Genomic DNA, 17,500 nt, shown 5'->3' with positions numbered 1-17,500 from the left:
AGTTCACATTGTGACGCGCATTTAGCTGCGGTCTTCATCGATCCATGAGCCGAGTGATCCCCTGCCTAGGGTTTTATAGTAAGGTTCCCAATGTAACACAATCCCGGTGGTACGTCCAAAGACTAACTTTCTGACTAAGTTGTCTTTATTACCCAATAGTCCCAGGCCTTGTGACTTGTGGCTCATGTCTACGCCCATGGCCACCATTCGCTAAGATAGTTTTGAAGTCACTTTGAAGGCCCAGGAACAACTCTCTTAGCACATCGGTTAACCTGGCGCCGCAGTCAACTCATGTGCTTGGATCGGATCGAGCTATTGAGTATTGGGCCTGCATACTCGCTCATCCGTATCCTTTGCGTACCGCCCCATGGCCCTTGTATGTCTGCACCACAGTTCCTGTTCGTTCCGTGCCTATGGCCGGATACGTATTGCACATCGGTTAACCTGACGCCGCAGTCAACTCATGTGCTTGGATCGGATCGAGCTATTGAGTATTGGGCCTGCATACTCGCTCATCCGTATCCTTTGCGTACCGCCCCATGGCCCTTGTATGTCTGCACCACAGTTCCTGTTCGTTCCGTGCCTATGGCCGGATACGTATTGCACATCGGTATACCTGTCGCTACTCAGGCAACTCGTGTGCGTGGATTGGATCGAGAACATGGTGTGTGCCCCATGTTATAATTGATAGTCCATATCCACTTTATAGGTTAAAGTCATAAGTTGTGATTGCACAACCATTCTTCATAAGAGTTTAATCACTCTTCAACTAACTTTCGTTCTGGTGTCTTGGTATCAAATCGCGTAAGACACAAGATTCTACTGGCCAAATAGAATCTAGCACATTGGTTAACCTGGCGCCGCAGTCAACTCATGTGCTTGGATCGGATCGAGCTATTGAGTATTGGGCCTGCATACTCGCTCATCCGTATCCTTTGCGTACCGCCCCATGGCCCCGTCCTTAGAGTTAATGACTAGTAGGCTTAACTCTTTGTATGTCTGCACCACAGTTCCCGTTCGTTCCGTGCCGTGGCCGGATACGTATTGCACATCGGTATACCTGTCGCTACTCAGGCAACTCGTGTGCGTGGATTGGATCGAGCTCATGGGGTGTGTAGAGATTCCATGTTATAATTGCAAGTCCATATCCACTTTATAGGTTAAAGTCATAAGTTGTGATTGCACAACCATACTTCATAAGAGTTTAATAACTCTTCAACTAACTTTCGTTCTGGTGTCTTGGTATCAAATCGCATAAGACACAAGATTCTACTGGCCAAATAGAATCTAGCACATTGGTTAACCTGACGCCGCAGTCAACTCATGTGCTTGGATCGGATCGAGCTATTGAGTATTGGGCCTGCATACTCGCTCATCCGTATCCTTTGCGTACCGCCCCATGGCCCTTGTATGTCTGCACCACAGTTCCTGTTCGTTCCGTGCCGTAGCCGGATACGTATTGCACATTGGTTAACCTGACGCCGCAGTCAACTCATGTGCTTGGATCGGATCGAGCTATTGAGTATTGGGCCTGCATACTCGCTCATCCGTATCCTTTGCGTACCGCCCCATGGCCCCGTCCTTAGAGTTAATGACTAATAGGCTTAACTCTTTGTATGTCTGCACCACAGTTCCCGTTCGTTCCGTGCCGTGGCCGGATACGTATTGCACAACAGTAGATACCATCACCTGACGTATCTAACACACCACTATTGTAACTCGTCGTCGAAGGACCTTTCAAGTGCCTGATGGCCAGGGGAGCTCTTACACGGCACGGAGACACAGTGATGCTCGCCCATCACAGTGTACAACGATCGAGTTTGCTTAAGTGTCTGGGTACCTACACACCAGACACAATGCAATGGCCACGGATCCACACAAGGCACATCACATGCAGAAAGCTTCACCAGATTATGACACATACCACACTCTTGTAACTCGTCGTCGAAGGGGCGTTCAAGTGCCTTACGGCTAGGGGAGATCTAGCTCGGCACGGAGACACAGTGATGGTCACCCATCAAAGTGTACAACGAACGAGTTGGCTTTCAACAAATTCTGACACATAGCAAGCGAGCGACCGAGCTACACCGAAGGCAGCCCATGGTTGGTCACTCGCGGACGATCATCAGTAATGATCCTTCCGCAGGTTCACCTACGGAAACCTTGTTACGACTTTTACTTCCTCTAAATCATCAAGTTCGGTCAACTTCAGCCATGCCAGCTGCAGCTCACGAAGGAACCGCGGAAGGTAAGCCTCCAGAAACCTCACTAAATAATCCATCGGTAGTAGCGACGGGCGGTGTGTACAAAGGGCAGGGACGTAATCAGCACTAGCTAATGACTAGTGCTTACTAGAAATTCCAGGTTCATGGGGACCGTTGCAGTCCCCAATCCCGACTAGATGGGCATTTTAGTGATTTCCCGTTCCTCTCGGAATGGGGGCGCCTATTGGCGAGAACACGCTGCGACCCACATTGTAGCACGCGTGCAGCCCAGAACATCTAAGGGCATCACGGACCTGTTATCGCTCATTCTCAGCTTGCTAAACACAAGTTGTCCCGCTAAGCAGGGCAAACGTAGCCGACGACCGCCCGTGAAGGCGCCGCCCGGCTGTAACGTCAGGTGCGCCCGGAGGCGCACTGCTGACAGCGTTCTAGTTAGCATGTTTGAGTCACGTTCGTTATCGGAATTAACCAGACAAATCATTCCACGAACTAAGAACGGCCATGCACCACTACCCTTAAATTTGAGAAAGAGCTATCAATCTGTCTTACCTCGATAAGTTTGGACCTGGTAAATTTTCCCGTGTTGAGTCAAATTAAGCCGCAAGCTCCACTTCTTGTGGTGCCCTTCCGTCAATTCCTTTAAGTTTCAACTTTGCAACCATACTTCCCCCGGAACCCGATTTTGGTTTCCCGGAAGCGACTGAGAGCACCGAATAGGGGTAGCGTCTCCCAATTGCTAATTGGCATCGTTTACGGTTAGAACTAGGGCGGTATCTAATCGCCTTCGATCCTCTAACTTTCGTTCTTGATTAAAGAAAGCATCCATGGCAAACGCTTTCGCTTCAGTTGGTCCTACGACGGTCTACGAATTTCACCTCTCGCGCCGTAATACCAATGCCCCCAACTACTTCTGTTAATCATTACCTCTAGGTTTCTGACAAACCAACGAAATCGTATAAACCGAGGTCATATTCCATTATTCCATGCAAGATTATTCTCGGCCAACGCCAACCCCACGGGGGGGCCGGACGCTTTGTCTTAGCCTGCTTTGAGCACTCTAATTTGTTCAAGGTAAATGTGAGTATCTTGAGCACCATGAGGAGCCCGTGCCGGAGTTAACCGGTAGCACGGTACTCGTTCACAGAGTAACGCCCAAGTACACCATTGTGAGTCGCAGCCGTGAGCGCGCGCACGAACGGCCCCGGCGTGTAACCGGGCGCCCGTGGCGGTCACGTGTCTGGACGGGCAATCAACTTCGAACGTTTTAACCGCAACAACTTTAATATACGCTAGTGGAGCTGGAATTACCGCGGCTGCTGGCACCAGACTTGCCCTCCACTTGATCCTTGTTGAAGGATTTATACTCAACTCATTCCAATTATGGACCATCGTTAGAGAGGTCCATATTGTTATTTCTCGTCACTACCTCCCCGTACTGGGATTGGGTAATTTACGCGCCTGCTGCCTTCCTTGGATGTGGTAGCCATTTCTCAGGCTCCCTCTCCGGAATCGAACCCTGATTCCCCGTTACCCGTCGCAACCATGGTAGTCCTCTACACTACCATCAATAGTTGATAGGGCAGACATTTGAAAGATCTGTCGTCAGTCGACAAGCGACCATACGATCTGCGTCCTTATCCAGACTTCAACTCAAGCCGCCCGGAGGCGATTGGTTTAACTAATAAGTGCACCAGTTCAGCTACCCGCGAGGGCAACAGTCCCGGCATGTTGCATGTATTAGCTCTGGATTTTCCACAGTTATCCAAGTAACTAGTGGTAGGATGATCTTGTGAATTATAGCTGTTATACTGAGCCTTATGCGGTTTCACATTCATTTATGTTTGTACTTAGACATGCATGGCTTAACCTTTGAGACAAGCGTATATTACTGGTAGGATCAACCAGAATTCGTTCCACTACAGACACACACTCGCTTAGTGGGAAATAAATTTCCACACAACTCTCTCTCTCTAGAACCATATGGAATGGCTCTTTGGTGTTGGGTAAGGCACCAATTTGTTGGGGTGTAACGGTCACCACCAACTTTAAGTTTGTTAGGGCACAACGGAAACCACTAACTAAACTTTAGGAAACTAAATTTCCTCACACATTATCTCTCACCATATTAGCACTAGGTGCTATCCACGATTGTACAACGTTTCAACTCTTGAATCGACCGTAGGGCCGCGGAATTGCTTCCGGGCCCCTATTCTCGCTATTAATTGTTCATCTCTTTCAATACATCGAGTTCGTTCCATTGGGTAGTTCGCATGGCGAACGTTTTGATGCAGCCCCCTGGGGGACCACGGCACTTTACACCGGGTATGGTGTATGCGCAACCTACAGATAACAATAAACCCCTTATGCGTGTGTAAACCGATGTTGGGCTGCTCAACATCTTTCATGGTTACATCACTTGCACCAGAACCCACGGTGCCGATTTGGTAATATGTTGTACATTTACTCTCAAGATGTACGCTTCGGCCCCTTATTCAGGGGCTCAAGCTATTACCAGCAAGAACAATCCTCATCCAGACTTGAACTCGAAACACCCGCAGGCGAACGGTTTAACTAATAAGTGCACCAGTCTTGAATCCATGCGTCGGTGGAAACAATGCCGGCGTGTTGCATGTATTAGCTCTGAACTTAGCGAGTGATTGCCTTGCAGCTGTCATACTGAGCGTAGAGCGTGATTATCGCTCACTTGAACCATGTTGAATGGCTCTTTGGTGTAGGGTAAGGCACCAATTTGTTGGGGCACAACGAAACCACCAACTTAAGACTTGCTTATAGGTATTTCAACGTTTTCAACTCTTTAATCGACCGTGTTTCATTATCATCTCTTCTTCTTATTAAATGCATCGAGTTCGTTCCATTGGGTAGTTCGCGTGGCGAACGGTTTGATGCAGCCCCCCGGGGGGGACCACGGCACTTTACACCGGGCATGGTGTATGCGCAACCTACAGATCACCAATATATTTGTGATCGATAATGCACACTTCTTACACGACTGACCAGTCGACAGCGCTGCCTTCCTATTATGCGTGTGTAAACCGATGTTGGGCTGCTCAACATCTTTCACGGTTACATCACTTGCACCCGAACCCATGGTGCCGATTTGGTAATATGTTGTACATGGTCTCAAGATGTACGCTTCGACCCCTTATTCAGGGGCTCAAGCTATTACCAGCAAGATCAATCCTCATCCAGACTTGAACTCGAAACACCCGGAGGCGAACGGTTTAACTAATAAGTGCACCAGTCTTGAATCCATGCGTCGGTGGAAACAATGCCGGCATGTTGCATGTATTAGCTCTGAACATAGCGAGTGATTGCCTTGCAGCTGTCGAACTGAGCGTAGAATGTGATTATCGCTCACTTGAAAGGGTCAAGCCCTTTCGAGTCGTCCGGTTTTTACGCCAGACGACTCGGTTCACCATCTTTCGGGAAGGGACCGTCTCGGTCGCAAGCTGCTCCGGTCCCCAAACAACCTGCGACAAATGATAGGAAATGCCGACATCAATATGTGTTCAGTTTGGTTTATCGCTCATAGGTCTTTTTGACCATCGATCCCTGATTATAACTCTCAATTAAACAGTCAGGAGAGTAAGGCATGCCCATCGATATCTCATCGACAGGCGATACCGCAAGAACGGCCAACGACACATCAGGTGATCGATTATTGCTACGACTTTTGCTTAATCGTTTCCACTCCTTAGAGAAAGAAACCCCCGGGGACCGTCTCGGTCGCAAGCTGCTCCGGTCCCTAAACAACCTGCGACAAATGATAGGAAATGCCGACATCAATATGTGTTCAGTTTGGTTTATCGCTCATTGGTCTGTTTGACCATCGATCCCTGATTAAACTCTCAGTAATCCAGTCGGGAGAGTAAGGCATGCCCATCGATATCTCATCGACAGGCGATACCGCTTGAACGGCCAACGACACATCAGAGGATCGTATCTTGCTACAACTTTTGCTTAATCGTTTCTTCTCCTTGGAGAAAGAAACCCCCGGGGACCGTCTCGGCCGCAAGCTGCTCCGGTCCCTAAACAACCTGCGGCATCAAATGATAGGAAAAGCCGACATCAATACGTGTTCAGTTTGGTTTATCGCTCATTGGTCTTGTTTGACCATCGATCCCTGATTAATACTCTCAATTAGAAGGTCGGTAGAGTAAGGCATGCCCATCGATATCTCATCGACAGGCGATACCGCATGAACGGCCAACGACACATCAGAGGATCGTATCTTGCTACAACTCTTGCTTAATAGTTTCCACTCCTTGGAGAAAGAAACCCCCGGGGACCGTCTCGGCCGCAAGTTGCTCCGGTCCCTAAACAACCTGCGGCATCAAATGATAGGAAAAGCCGACATCAATACGTGTTCAGTTTGGTTTATCGCTCATAGGTCTGTTTGACCATCGATCCTAGAATTCAACTTTCGAGTAAGGCATGCCCGTCGATATCTCATCGATAGGCGATACCGGTAGAACGGCCAACGACACACATCTAGGATCGCATTTACTCTTCCTTGGATGGATAACCAATACCCTAGGACCGTTTCATCGCGAGCTGCTCCGGTCCTCAAACAACTCGCGAACCACCGATAGGATGATATTAGGAATGGCCGACTTTCATCCTTTAACTCTCAGTTCTGCTTACCAAAACATAGGTACTTGGACCTTAAAGACCACTATATGTTCCCCGATCGGGGGCAATCGGAACGTCTATCCATCATCAACATCGTTTCACTCATTCCGAACCACCAAATTGGACAGACAGTACCATATTCACCAACCGATTGCTTCAACTTCGCAAACTGTATGGTAAGTTCTACTAATTTCACATCTTACCATCGACTAATAGTGCATAAATCCACTTGGAAATCACTTTTCCTTGGTCCTCGGACCTTCTACGACAACGTCCAACAAATATCCGAAGTCGTTTCCCAACTTAGACCAAGCATTTCGTATCTTTACTTCTAATCGATTTTTTCTCGCATAATTGACGATCAAAATCTAAAAACCACATTTTGAGCCAGAAGCAGTCGTCCGATCGTCCTGGGGGTAGTCTCAATCGATTTAGAAGGGTCCAATTCATAAAGATACATACTCAGTCAAAATCATGCTTCTGGCTCACCTACCCCCTATATAGTAAACAAAAGCGTACAGGCGTGGAAAACGTGCCATTTTTCTCCATCACGGACTTTTTTTTTCTCGTTGCACCGACTCTAGTAAAAAAGTGAAATTTTTTACTAGTTACCAACTTTTGCAAATTATCATCGGATATCACTTTTTATGGTCTATAGTAAGTTCTTATCACGTTTTAGTAGTTTTTGAAAAAAAAATTTTTTTGAACTTTTCAAAATTTTTCAAAACAAAGTTTTTGTAGGCGGTTTTGTGTATGGAGGGTTACTAGTCTCGGGGTCACTGTTTGACCAAAAAACCACTATATATCATTCGAAAGGTAATTTCAAGGGCTACAAAAAATTGTTCTACGGCACCCCCCTCCGACGTCTAGTATTCGAGTTATTGGCCAAAAACCATCACTTGAGCGATTTTTCGTTCAGGGTACCCGACTCTAGTAAAAAAGTGAAATTTTTCTCGATTGACCAAGTGTTGCAAATGACCATCGGATTTCACTTTTTATGGTCTATAGTGAGTTCTGATCACGATTTGGTACTTTTTGAAAAAATTTTTTTGACGCACTTTTCAAAATTTTGCAAAACCAAAACTTTTTAGGCGGTTTTGTGTATGGAGGGTTACTAGTCTCGGGGTCACTGTTTGACCAAAAAACCACTATATATCATTCGAAAGGTAATTTCAAGGGCTACAAAAAATTGTTCTACGGCACCCCCCTCCGACGTCTAGTATTCGAGTTATTGGCCAAAAACCGCAACTATAGCGGTTTTTCGTACAGGGTACCCGACTCTAGTAAAATGATGCGATTTTTACTAGTCTAGGAACTTTTTGGTCAAAAAATCAAGTATATGTCATTCGATAGATAATTTCAAGGGCTACCAAAAATTGTTCCACGACACCCCCCTGCGACGTCTAGTATTCGAGTTATTAGCCAAAAACCGCAACTTAAGCGGTTTTTCGTCCAGGGTACCCGACTCTAGTAAAATGATGCGATTTTTACTAGTCTAGGGAACTTTTTGGCCAAAAATCAAGTATATGTCATTCGATAGATAATTTCAAGGGCTACCAAAAATTGTTCCACGACACCCCCCTGCGACGTCTAGTATTCGAGTTATTAGCCAAAAACCGCAATTATAGCGGTTTTTCGTCCAGGGTACCCGACTCTAGTAAAATGATGCGATTTTTACTAGTCTAGGGAACTTTTTGGCCAAAAATCAAGTATATGTCATTCGATAGATAATTTCAAGGGCTACCAAAAATTGTTCCACGACACCCCCCTGCGACGTCTAGTATTCGAGTTATTAGCCAAAAACCGCAATTATAGCGGTTTTTCGTCCAGGGTACCCGACTCTAGTAAAATGATGCGATTTTTACTAGTCTAGGGAACTTTTTGGCCAAAAATCAAGTATATGTCATTCGATAGATAATTTCAAGGGCTACCAAAAATTGTTCCATGACACCCCCCTGCGACGTCTAGTATTCGAGTTATGGGCCAAAAACCATTCATACTTGAGCATTTTGCTCATTTTGCCTGTACGGGTACCGGGGACTAGTAAAATCAGGCCAATTTTACTAGAGTAGGGGTCCTTTTTGGTCAAAAAAACAACTTTTGCTCGTTCGATAGGGAATCGATAGGGCAACAAAAAATCGTTCTACGACCCCCCCTTCCGATGTCTAGTATTCGAGTTATGGGCCAAAAACAGTTTATAGCTAATTTTTCACTCGATTTTTCACCAAGTATCGCACATTACTCCGGTTCTATACATTGGATCGTCAATCTTTAAGATTTTATGGGTAGTTCCAACTGTTTGCTACATTTCATCCATACATCACCAACCGATTCAATGTCTGTGCTAGAAGTTATTAGAGGAATAAAAAAATTTACCCTTGGCTTTGGACCGTACAATTTTACCCATTTTTGGCCCATATTTGCCCCATAGCTCCGCCGGTATCCAAGATATGGCCACATTTTCTTCTGGCCATGGGTAGATGGCACTTGTGGCTAGATTTCTTCCATGCACCACTAATCGCTACCATGTCTGTGGCCGGAGCTATTCACGAAAGCGCCTCGCGCACTTGGTCGGATTTTTGGTCCAACTTGCACCATTTTTGGCCCATATTTGCCCCATAGCTCCGCCGGTATCCAAGATAGCGCCACACTTTCTTCTGGCCATGGGTAGATGGCACTTGTGGCTAGATTTCTTCCATGCACCACTAATCGCTACCATGTCTGTGGCCGGAGCTATTCGACGAACAACCATCGCATTTACCTAGGTACTTTTTCGGATTTTTGGTCCAACTTGCACCATTTTTGGCCCATATTTGCCCCATAGCTCCGCCGGTATCCAAGATAGCGCCACACTTTCTTCTGGCCATGGGTAGATGGCACTTGTGGCTAGATTTCTTCCATGCACCACTAATCGCTACCATGTCTGTGGCCGGAGCTATTCGACGAACAACCATCGCATTTACCTAGGTACTTTTTCGGATTTTTGGTCCAACTTGCACCATTTTTGGCCCGTATTTGCCCCATAGCTCCGCCGGTATCCAAGATATGGCCACACTTTCTTCTGGCCATGGGTAGATGGCACTTGTGGCTAAATTTCTTCCATGCACCACTAATCGCTACCATGTCTGTGGCCGGAGCTATTCACGAAAGCGCCTCGCGCACTTGGTCGGATTTTTGGTCCAACTTCACCATTTTTGGCCCATATTTGCACCATAGCTCCGCCGGTATCCAAGATATGGCCACACTTTCTTCTGGCCATGGGTAGATGGCACTTGTGGCTAGATTTCTTCCATGCACCACTAATCGCTACCATGTCTGTGGCCGGAGCTATTCACGAAAGCGCCTCGCGCACTTGGTCGGATTTTTGGTCCACCTGGCACCATTGTTGGCCCGTATTTGCCCCATAGCTCCGCCGGTATCCAAGATATGGCCACACTTTGTTCTGGCCATGGGTAGATGGCACTTGTGGCTAGATTTCTTCCATGCACCACTAATCGCTACCATGTCTCTGGCCGGAGCTATTCGACGAACAACCATCGCATTTACCTAGGTACTTTTTCGGATTTTTGGTCCAACTTGCACCATTTTTGGCCCATATTTGCCCCATAGCTCCGCCGGTATCCAAGATATGGCCACACTTTCTTCTGGCCATGGGTAGATGGCACTTGTGGCTAGATTTCTTCCATGCACCACTAATCGCTACCATGTCTGTGGCCGGAGCTATTCACGAAAGCGCCTCGCGCACTTGGTCGGATTTTTGGTCCAACTTGCACCATTTTTGGCCCATATTTGCCCCATAGCTCCGCCGGTATCCAAGATATGGCCACACTTTCTTCTGGCCATGGGTAGATGGCACTTGTGGCTAGATTTCTTCCATGCACCACTAATCGCTACCATGTCTGTGGCCGGAGCTATTCGACGAACAACCATCGCATTTACCTAGGTACTTTTTCGGATTTTTGGTCCAACTTGCACCATTTTTGGCCCATATTTGCCCCATAGCTCCGCCGGTATCCAAGATATGGCCACACTTTCTTCTGGCCATGGGTAGATGGCACTTGTGGCTAGATTTCTTCCATGCACCACTAATCGCTACCATGTCTGTGGCCGGAGCTATTCACGAAAGCGCCTCGCGCACTTGGTCGGATTTTTGGTCCACCTGGCACCATTGTTGGCCCGTATTTGCCCCATAGCTCCGCCGGTATCCAAGATATGGCCACACTTTGTTCTGGCCATGGGTAGATGGCACTTGTGGCTAGATTTCTTCCATGCACCACTAATCGCTACCATGTCTCTGGCCGGAGCTATTCGACGAACAACCATCGCATTTACCTAGGTACTTTTTCGGATTTTTGGTCCAACTTGCACCATTTTTGGCCCATATTTGCCCCATAGCTCCGCCGGTATCCAAGATATGGCCACACTTTCTTCTGGCCATGGGTAGATGGCACTTGTGGCTAGATTTCTTCCATGCACCACTAATCGCTACCATGTCTGTGGCCGGAGCTATTCACGAAAGCGCCTCGCGCACTTGGTCGGATTTTTGGTCCAACTTGCACCATTTTTGGCCCATATTTGCCCCATAGCTCCGCCGGTATCCAAGATATGGCCACACTTTCTTCTGGCCATGGGTAGATGGCACTTGTGGCTAGATTTCTTCCATGCACCACTAATCGCTACCATGTCTGTGGCCGGAGCTATTCGACGAACAACCATCGCATTTACCTAGGTACTTTTTCGGATTTTTGGTCCAACTTGCACCATTTTTGGCCCATATTTGCCCCATAGCTCCGCCGGTATCCAAGATATGGCCACACTTTCTTCTGGCCATGGGTAGATGGCACTTGTGGCTAGATTTCTTCCATGCACCACTAATCGCTACCATGTCTGTGGCCGGAGCTATTCACGAAAGCGCCTCGCGCACTTGGTCGGATTTTTGGTCCACCTGGCACCATTGTTGGCCCGTATTTGCCCCATAGCTCCGCCGGTATCCAAGATATGGCCACACTTTGTTCTGGCCATGGGTAGATGGCACTTGTGGCTAGATTTCTTCCATGCACCACTAATCGCTACCATGTCTGTGGCCGGAGCTATTCACGAAAGCGCCTCGCGCACTTGGTCGGATTTTTGGTCCAACTTCACCATTTTTGGCCCATATTTGCCCCATAGCTCCGCCGGTATCCAAGATATGGCCACACTTTCTTCTGGCCATGGGTAGATGGCACTTGTGGCTAGATTTCTTCCATGCACCACTAATCGCTACCATGTCTGTGGCCGGAGCTATTCACGAAAGCGCCTCGCGCACTTGGTCGGATTTTTGGTCCACCTGGCACCATTGTTGGCCCGTATTTGCCCCATAGCTCCGCCGGTATCCAAGATATGGCCACACTTTGTTCTGGCCATGGGTAGATGGCACTTGTGGCTAGATTTCTTCCATGCACCACTAATCGCTACCATGTCTCTGGCCGGAGCTATTCGACGAACAACCATCGCATTTACCTAGGTACTTTTTCGGATTTTTGGTCCAACTTGCACCATTTTTGGCCCATATTTGCCCCATAGCTCCGCCGGTATCCAAGATATGGCCACACTTTCTTCTGGCCATGGGTAGATGGCACTTGTGGCTAGATTTCTTCCATGCACCACTAATCGCTACCATGTCTGTGGCCGGAGCTATTCACGAAAGCGCCTCGCGCACTTGGTCGGATTTTTGGTCCAACTTGCACCATTTTTGGCCCATATTTGCCCCATAGCTCCGCCGGTATCCAAGATATGGCCACACTTTCTTCTGGCCATGGGTAGATGGCACTTGTGGCTAGATTTCTTCCATGCACCACTAATCGCTACCATGTCTGTGGCCGGAGCTATTCGACGAACAACCATCGCATTTACCTAGGTACTTTTTCGGATTTTTGGTCCAACTTGCACCATTTTTGGCCCATATTTGCCCCATAGCTCCGCCGGTATCCAAGATATGGCCACACTTTCTTCTGGCCATGGGTAGATGGCACTTGTGGCTAGATTTCTTCCATGCACCACTAATCGCTACCATGTCTGTGGCCGGAGCTATTCGACGAACAACCATCGCATTCACCTTCTCGTTGCACTTCTTCGGGAATTTGGTGCAACCAAGTTTTCACTATAACTTGGTCATTTTCCGTCCATCGGACATGCGGTTTTGGGTGTCGATACTTGACACCGCACGCTACAATATGTTCCTCCACGACCATGTGGTCCGATGCTTCCAACAGGAGCTATTCGAGGATTACCGATTTTTCACCATTAAAAATGCTCAATTTTGCACCAACTTTTGCCTATAACTCAGGCTGTATCGATCGGATCTTCAATCTTGAAAAAGTTTTAAATAGGTGGCACCAAATGCTACATTTCGTTCTTCCACGTCAACTTTGTCCGATGTCTAGCAAAAAAGTTATTCGCGAACCAAGTCCAGAACCCATGCAATGGCTGCCCTCATTGCATACATCACGGCGGTTAACTCTCGTTACTCTATACCGTGGACTTGGTACTTTTTCAGGCATTCGTTGCTACTTCTCGGTTCATGATATTCGTTTACGGTCTTCACTAGGGCATTTGGTGCTCCTTATCGGTTCATGATATTCGTTTACGGTCTTCACTAGGGCATTTGGTGCTCCTTATCGGTTCATGATATTCGTTTACGGTCTTCACTAGGGCATTTGGTGCTCCTTATCGGTTCATGATATTCGTTTACGGTCTTCACTAGGGCATTTGGTGCTCCTTATCGGTTCATGATATTCGTTTACGGTCTTCACTAGGGCATTTGGTGCTCCTTATCGGTTCATGATATTCGTTTACGGTCTTCACTAGGGCATTTGGTGCTCCTTCTCGGTTCATGATATTCGTTTACGGTCTTCACTAGGGCATTTGGTGCTCCTTATCGGTTCATGATATTCGTTTACGGTCTTCACTAGGGCATTTGGTGCTCCTTCTCGGTTCATGATATTCGTTTACGGTCTTCACTAGGGCATTTGGTACTGGGCTTCCCACTTTCTACTGATCGATCCATACTCACTTGCGTGCACCTAGCCTAGGAAGGTTTCCTATGGCTTCCCATCTTTCTACTGATCGATCCATACTCACTTGCGTGCACCTAGCCTAGGAAGGTTTCCTATGGCTTCCCATCTTTCTACTGATCGATCCATACTCACTTGCGTGCACCTAGCCTAGGAAGGTTTCCTATGGCTTCCCATCTTTCTACTGATCGATCCATACTCACTTGCGTGCACCTAGCCTAGGAAGGTTTCCTATGGCTTCCCATCTTTCTACTGATCGATCCATACTCACTTGCGTGCACCTAGCCTAGGAAGGTTTCCTATGGCTTCCCATCTTTCTACTGATCGATCCATACTCACTTGCGTGCACCTAGCCTAGGAAGGTTTCCTATGGCTTCCCATCTTTCTACTGATCGATCCATACTCACTTGCGTGCACCTAGCCTAGGAAGGTTTCCTATGGCTTCCCATCTTTCTACTGATCGATCCATACTCACTTGCGTGCACCTAGCCTAGGAAGGTTTCCTATGGCTTCCCATCTTTCTACTGATCGATCCATACTCACTTGCGTGCACCTAGCCTAGGAAGGTTTCCTATGGCTTCCCATCTTTCTACTGATCGATCCATACTCACTTGCGTGCACCTAGCCTAGGAAGGTTTCCTATGGCTTCCCATCTTTCTACTGATCGATCCATACTCACTTGCGTGCACCTAGCCTAGGAAGGTTTCCTATGGCTTCCCATCTTTCTACTGATCGATCCATACTCACTTGCGTGCACCTAGCCTAGGAAGGTTTCCTATGGCTTCCCATCTTTCTACTGATCGATCCATACTCACTTGCGTGCACCTAGCCTAGGAAGGTTTCCTATGGCTTCCCATCTTTCTACTGATCGATCCATACTCACTTGCGTGCACCTAGCCTAGGAAGGTTTCCTATGGCTTCCCATCTTTCTACTGATCGATCCATACTCACTTGCGTGCACCTAGCCTAGGAAGGTTTCCTATGGCTTCCCATCTTTCTACTGATCGATCCATACTCACTTGCGTGCACCTAGCCTAGGAAGGTTTCCTATGGCTTCCCATCTTTCTACTGATCGATCCATACTCACTTGCGTGCACCTAGCCTAGGAAGGTTTCCTATGGCTTCCCATCTTTCTACTGATCGATCCATACTCACTTGCGTGCACCTAGCCTAGGAAGGTTTCCCTTCGGTACCGTCTTCCATCTACGCACTCGATATAACCTAGGTACTTGGTACCGATGTTGGTTAACACTCAAGCATTTCTTGCATCCTGCGTGCAAGGTACCAATTTTCACTTCTTAGGTACGTTTATGGGCCCGCATTAATCCAATATCGCTCCGATGGCCTTTCGCATTATTTCATCCGATAGCCCTTGCCAAAAGCTACCAAAAGTTTCTCCACGGCCATGTGCTCCGACGCTTAGTTTAGGAAATATTCGAAAAAATTCAAAATAGGAAGCATTTTCTTATTGGAAAATCACCTTAAATCGATGGCCATTTTTTGGGCAAAAACTTTAACGTCTTCCCGACTTTGCGGGAATTGCGAATTTTAGGCACCCAGAGAAAATCTTTTACTTTAAGGGGGCGGCCGCGAAGTTGCCCAAAGTCTCGGACACAAAAATTCTCAAGTTCCCCACTCTAGTAAATCGCCCTATGAGTATCTCCTGGCCCGCGAGCTCTGCGAGCGGGCCAGCTTCGGCGATTTTTGCCTTTTCGCCTAGGCGGTTCTTCTACGAAATTGGTCCACAGCTTTTGCTCAGAAAGCTAGCATTTGTTGCAACAGTTAGGTGCTTGGTACCACATTTTGGTATCCATTTGGGCATTTGTTGCAACTACTCGGTACTTTGGCCCACATTTCGCTCTACTCGGGCCTCTATGGTGCTACTTGTCGGTACTTTTGGCCAACTTAGGCCAATTGGGTGCAACTTGTGGGTACTCTGTGGGTACTTTAGGGCATATTGTGTCTTTCGGGTGAACCTTCGCGATACTTCATGGGTACTGATGGCCAACTTAGGAACATTCAGTGCAACCTTTGGGCCTAAGGAAATTTGTCCAACTCTTTGGACTTAGAAAATTTTCTGGACTTAGAAAATTTTCTGGACTTGTAAAAATTTTCAAATGTTCAATTTGGCCCACATTTCGCTCTACTCGGGCCTCTATGGTGCTACTTGGCGGTACTTTTGGCCAACTTAGGCCAATTGGGTGCTCTTTGTGGGTACTCTATCGGTACTTTTGGCCAACTTAGGCCCATGGGGTGCTCTTTGTGGGTACTCTATCGGTACTTTTGGCCATGTTAGGCCCACTCGGTGCTATTTGTGGGTACTCTATCGGTACTTTTGGCCATGTTAGGCCCACTCGGTGCTATTTGTGGGTACTCTATCGGTACTTTTGGCCAACTTAGGCCAATGGGGTGCTATATGTGGGTGCTCTATCGGTACTTTTGGCCATGTTAGGCCCACTCGGTGCTATATGTGGGTGCTCTATCGGTACTTTTGGCCATGTTAGGCCCATTCGGTGCTATTTGTGGGTACTCTATCGGTACTTTTGGCCAACTTAGGCCAATTGGGTGCTCTTTGTGGGTACTCTATCGGTACTTTTGGCCATCTTAGGCCCATTCGGTGCTATTTGGGGGTACTCTATCGGTACTTTTGGCCAACATAGGCCAATTGGGTGCTACTTGTGGGTGCTCTATCGGTACTTTTGGCCAACTTAGGCCAACTGGGTGCTATTTGTGGGTACTCTATCGGTACTTTTGGCCAACTTAGGCCAACTCAGTGCTTCTTGTGGGTACTCTATCGGTACTTTTGGCCAACTTAGGCCCATTCGGTGCTATTTGTGGGTACTCTATCGGTACTTTTGGCCAACTTAGGCCAAATCAGTGCTACTTGTGGGTACTCTATCGGTACTTTTGGCCAACTTAGGCCAACGCGGTGCTATTTGTGGGTACTCTATCGGTACTTTGGGACATATTATGTCCTTCGGGTGAACCTTCTCGATACCTCATGGGTACTTGTGGCCAACTTAGGAAAATTCAGTGCAACCTATGGGCCTTTGGAAATTGTTCCAACACTTTGGACTTAGAAAATTTTCTGGACTTAGAAAATTTTTTGGACTTAGAAAAATTTTCAACTTCTGTATCTTCTTCATCATGTTCCATTTTGTGGGACTTAGAAAATTTTCTGGACTTAGAAAATTTTTTGGACTTAGGAAATTTTTCAACACTTGTAAAATTTTTGTTCCTTCTTTGAAGAAGAATACTTTCCACTATTAGCTTCTTTCTCTTTTTCTTCTTAGTTGTCTTCTTATTTTCGGTCCGAGAGCGCCGACACTTGTAAAATTATCTAAGTCCGAAGACTTTTGGAATGAACCAAAAGTCAACGAACACAATACATCAACCCTATCAACATCAAGTGGCAACCCGAAGGAAGCGCAGCGGCCAGCCCATGTACAACGCGAAGTTGTAGCATGCAACCAACCAACCGCTAACCTCCAACGGCACTCAATGTATTCGTTACACATGGGCGCACCTGCACCACACTGTCGTGACCATCCAACGAGCCGTCGGTTCGGT

At 47.2% G+C, this 17,500-nt stretch overlaps 1 long non-coding RNA gene and 1 other non-coding gene across 3 annotated transcripts in view; both read right to left on the bottom strand.

Annotated features, from left to right (window-relative positions):
• Window positions 1-73, bottom strand: part of LOC125773448 (5.8S ribosomal RNA) — a 158-nt gene extending 85 nt beyond the window's left edge. The window contains exon 1 of the ribosomal RNA XR_007420111.1: window positions 1-73. This exon is cut by the window's left edge and continues 85 nt beyond it. This is a non-coding gene — a ribosomal RNA (5.8S ribosomal RNA).
• Window positions 74-113: 40 nt separating this feature from the next.
• Window positions 114-17,500, bottom strand: part of LOC125773444 (uncharacterized) — a 45,600-nt gene continuing 28,213 nt past the window's right edge. For both annotated transcript variants that reach the window (XR_007420107.1, XR_007420106.1), the window contains one exon: window positions 114-1,060. This is a non-coding gene — a long non-coding RNA (uncharacterized LOC125773444). The remainder of the gene's footprint in view (window positions 1,061-17,500) is intronic.

The sequence above is a fragment of the Anopheles funestus genome, assembly GCF_943734845.2.
Source record: "Anopheles funestus chromosome X unlocalized genomic scaffold, idAnoFuneDA-416_04 X_unloc_34, whole genome shotgun sequence".
NCBI lineage: Eukaryota > Metazoa > Arthropoda > Insecta > Diptera > Culicidae > Anopheles > Anopheles funestus.
Note: the sequence above shows the minus strand (reverse complement) of the source record. Positions and strands in the feature narration are given on the sequence as shown.